Source organism: Dipodomys merriami, unplaced genomic scaffold, assembly GCF_024711535.1.
Source record: "Dipodomys merriami isolate MVZ:Mamm:240054 unplaced genomic scaffold, mDipMer1.0.p SCAF_2317, whole genome shotgun sequence".
In the NCBI taxonomy this organism is placed as follows: Eukaryota; Metazoa; Chordata; class Mammalia; order Rodentia; family Heteromyidae; genus Dipodomys; species Dipodomys merriami.
Genome location: NW_027203735.1, coordinates 11169 through 15985, shown reverse-complemented (window position 1 = coordinate 15985; position 4817 = coordinate 11169). Strand labels below are relative to the sequence as shown.

At 43.9% G+C, this 4817-nt stretch overlaps 1 long non-coding RNA gene across 1 annotated transcript; it reads left to right on the top strand.

Annotated features, from left to right (window-relative positions):
- The first annotated feature begins 275 nt into the window (after positions 1-275).
- LOC138835236 (uncharacterized) lies at positions 276-3607 on the top strand. Its single transcript, XR_011374525.1, has 2 exons — positions 276-590; positions 989-3607. It is a non-coding gene; the product is annotated as an uncharacterized lncRNA (long non-coding RNA).
- Positions 3608-4817: the final 1210 nt, after the last annotated feature.

Sequence of the window (4817 nt, the reverse complement as noted above, 5' to 3'; positions counted from 1 at the left end):
GACAAGCAGCAGCTGGAAAATTAATCACCTTGGTGGCCAGACACATACATCCTGGACCTAGAATGCTACCAGTAAAGGCAGAGGAATGGGCATCAAAACTTCCTTCCTATGGCCCCAAAACTAGATGGATGGTGGCACCTAGCTCACGCAAAATTTTTAATTCTCCGAGTTCTAGGACTACAGATGTTAAAAAGAATTCTCCATGCCTCACACATGGGAACCAGGAGGATGCAGGACTTGCTAAGAGGCTCGAAAATCAAGATAAGAGAAGGAAATGGACTAATAGAAGACATTGTTAAAAAATGTAGAGCATGTCAGCTAACTAATGCCAGAAGGGGAGAGGAAGTTAATGGAAGCCGAATAAGGGTGACTAGGCCAGGGAAGTGGCTTTCACTGAACTTAAGAAAGGAAAGTTTGGTTATAAGTATTTACTAGTGTTTGTAGACATCTTTTCAGGATGGACTGAGGCTTTCCGAACCAAGCAAGAGACTGCGGGAATAGTGACCAAGAAGATTGTAGAGGAAATTCTCCCAAGATATGGGTTTCCTGCAGTAATACGGTCGGACAATGGAACAGCCTTTGTATCCAAGGTAAGTCAGGGAATAGCCACTGCACTGGGGACAGATTGGAAATTGCACTGTGCTTATAGACCCCAGAGTTCAGGACAGGTTGAAAGAATGAATCGGACACTAAAAGAGACCTTGACTAAATTAGCCTTGGAGACTGGCGCAGACTGGGTGACCCTTCCTCCCTTGGCCCTGTTCAGAGTTAGGAACTCTCCTTACCAGTTAGGATTGACTCCCTTTGAGATCATGATTGGCAATCCACCTCCAATGATCCTTAGTCTCCAATCAGAATTATTGGCTGAGCTAGGTAATGGAGACTTAATAACCACTGTTCCGTCCTTGCAGAAGGTGCAAGGAGAAATCTGTCCTAAGATAAAAGCCATTTATGAATCTGCTTCTATACCCACTCCTCACTCTTTCAGGCCTGGGGACTGAGTCCTGGTCAGAAGGCATCACCCAAGGACACTGGAGCCCAGGTGGAAAGGGCCATACATGGTGATTCTGACCACTCCTACAGCTTTAAAGGTGGACGGAGTAACTGCATGGATCCACCACACCCATGCCAAGCCAGCTGATCCCTTCAATCCTGAGGAGGAGGACCAGCAGCATCTTCAGTGTCAGCATGGAGGGTGTGCCTCACCCAAGCAACCCACTAAAATTGAAGATCAGAAGATTGTCCAAGGACTGATTCTACTATTGATAAGCACTGTGGTAAAGGGAATTAACCCTTCTGCCCCTTACCAACTATGTTGGCTGGTGAATCCTAAATGGGCAAACCTATCCCTGTGGCAACAACAGAAGCCCCACTTAATACCTGGTGGCCAGACTTAACAATAGACTTATGTGATTTAGCAATTGGGAGTTGGGATATTCCCTACCATTATGACCCTAGCAAACTGCCTGAATGCAATGGCCAAACAACTCGTACAGCAACAAAAAGACATTGTAACTCACATGGACTAGACAACAGGCCAGGAGGATGTGCAACCCCAGCCAGAAGATATTACTTAGGGAGATGGCCTATCTATGTCTGTCCTAGGGATGGGAGGAGCCCAGATCTTGCAAAAAGGTGTGGTTATGAACAAGACTATTTTTGCAAAGAATGGGGTTGTGAAACCACAGGAGATGGACATTGGAAGCCGTCCTCTAACTGGGACCTTATTACTATGGCTAGAAAATGGACCTATCAGGGTGAAAAAAATTGTGGAGCAATTCTAGATGGACCGTGCAAAGAATTCCGGTGTAATCCTCTAACTATTACGTTTACTGAGAAAGGGAAACAATTTTGGTTGGGCCCAAGGAAGGACATGGGGACTGAGGCTACATAAGGATGATTATGACCATGATTAATTTTCAGAATAAACCTTAGACAAGAAGTCATTAGAATCGCCCCAGTGGGCCCTAACCAGGTTATTCAGCCTATTCGGCCTGAGAAAGCCCCACCTGCACCACCCCAACCTGAAAACGTAACTACCCTATAGTTACAGAGTAACACACTACATTAGTAGGGCAGCCACCCCCAGAAAAGTAGAACCAGTGGACCTAGTACTAGCATTGCCTAAAAATCCACGAATAGAATTGGTTATAGGTTCCTTTGCATTATTAAATGCCTCTACCTCAGAATTAACTAACTCTTGTTGGCTATGCTATGACACTGTTCCACCTTATTATGAGGGGATAGCAGTGGTAGGTAATGTAACGAGGTCTGTGAACCAAAATGAGTGCAGATGGACTAGTCAAGTTGGATTAACAATGGGCTGAGTTACAGGTCAAGGGATCTGCATAGGTGAAGTACCTCAGGATATGAACTGGATAACCAACAAAATCATAAAACAGCCTGAGAAGGGGAATGAACAGATGAAATATTTGATCCCTCCTAGCAATACATGGTGGGTGTATAATCAATCTGGACTAACTAGTTGTGTGCATATAAGTTATAATGAATGCAGGGGAATATTGTGTGATGATAAGATTGTTACCAAGACTTTTTTTTTACCATAGTAATGAGGAATTTTTAGGTTTATATGAAGCTCCAAAATTTAAGAAAGATAGATATAAATGAGAGCCTTTCACAGCTATTACAATTAGCCTGCTGTTAGGTGCAAGCATTGGAGGGTTAGGATCAGGAATAGCGGCTTTAACAAGACAGGAACAGCATTATTCAGCCATGAGGGAATCAGTAGATGAGATTAAAAGAATAGAAAGCTCAATTTCCCACTTGCAAGATTCTTTAACCTCTTTAACAGAGGTGGCCTTACAGAATAGAAGAGGACTAGACTTACTATTTTTACAACAAGGTGGACTATGAGTTGCATTAGGAGAAGAATGCTGTTTTTATGTAAATCACTCAGGGGTAGTAAAAAATAACATGGCAAAAGTTAGGGAAGGATTAGAAGAATGAAAGAAAAAGTAAGAGGCTGGACAAGGATCGTTTGAATCATGGTTTAATTTTTCTCCTTAGTTAACTACCTTAATTTCTACATTAATTGGACCCTTGCTTATATTACTGCTATTGCTTACTGTTGGGCCTTGCTTGCTAAACAGATTGTTACAATACAATTAATGGTACAACACACCTATACTCCTGTAAACACATCTGATGTTGAAACTGAGATGTAATGTCATCAAGATTGATAACTGTGCCAAAACTCAAGGGGGGAATGTAAGAACCAAACTAAAGCCATATTGTGACAGCTTCTAAAGTTGACTTGTGTCAGTCTCTAATTCCTGTTCTGAGTTAATGTTGCAAAGGTTGCAAAAATGAGCTGAATAATAACATGTTTGTGCAAAATTTTTGAGAACTGTTTTTTAAAGATTGCAGAACACCCAAGAACAAGATGGTTTCGCGACCCAGTCAGCAGAAGATTAACCACAAGAGTTGTCTGCCTTGATGGTTCAAGCAGACACCTGGTCCCTGACCGATCACAATCGAACTTGTCCCTAAACCATAGCATTGCTGTAATTTTGTGTTTTTTGCCTTCTGCGGGTATGGGACGAGGCCCAAGCCTTGGCTTGTTGAATAAACCTTGCATTTTGCAGTTCGGGTTGCCTGGTCTCTCAGTGGTTGTTGGAGGATCTCTAGGACTTGGGTATAACACCTTCAATTGGGAAAGGAAAAGAGGAGTAACAATGGTGGGAGGGATAGTGGCAAGTGCTTTGCTAGGGCATGCCTGTGTGCAGCTGAGTGGCCACCCATGATTCATGGACATACCTCAGCCTCCAAGACACCATCTGGCATCCTGGGAATAGCTCCATTCCATCCCTACTCTTCCTGAGTTGTGTTCCTTGGGCCACACTTCTGAGGGGACAGTGCTGTCAGCTGACAGTTTGGTACCATAGACCGTGCCCAACAGCCATGCTAAGGACATTCAGGTTGTGTCCACTGGACTTACTGACCCTGTGTCCATCCCAGGATCACATGCCTGGCCACAGCATGTTTAACTCCTTTCCACATTCTGGGTCTACTTCCCCTTCACACCTCAGGAACTGCACAAGCCAGGAACACATAGGGCTTCTCACACAGACACTTGTGACTTCAGTGGTAAACTCCCAAGCCTCTTGCTGCCCATTGGGTCTGGGATTTGAGGCAATGAGTAGGGCCAGATCCCCATGTCCACTGCATGAGGGATCATTCCCAATGAACACCTGAAGTTTCAGACTTAACGGCTCCCATCTGCGGTTGTTTAAACAACATCTCTATATGGGCACTGTCATGAATAGGACTTTGTAACTGGGTGGCAGTGGCTCATGCCTGCAATCTTAGATACTCAGGAGGCTAAGATATGACATGTATGACACCAGACTGAGCAGGAAAATCTATGAGACTCATATCTAATTAACCACAGAAAGCTTGAATTGGAGCTGTGGGCCAAGGGGTAGAGTGTTATCCTTGAATGAGTAAGCTGAGGGACAGCACTCAGGTCATAAGTTCAAGCCCTAGTTAGGCAGGTGGTGGGGATCGAGAGGTGGAGTAAATAGTTAGCAAGGCTTAAGATAAGCTCTTGTTTGTAAAAGTGGGGTTGCTGGGTCATAGGGGAGTTCTATGTGAAGTCTTTTCAGGAACCTCCATACTGCTTTCCAAAGTGGTTGAACATGTTTACACTTCCACTAACAATCAAGTAAGGTTCCCTTCTGTCCACATCCCCTCCAGCATCTGTTGTTGTTAGAGTTCTTATAGCCATTGTAACTGTGGTGAGGTGGTATCTCAATGTTGTTTTGATTTGGATTTCTTTTATGGCTAGGGAGGTTGAG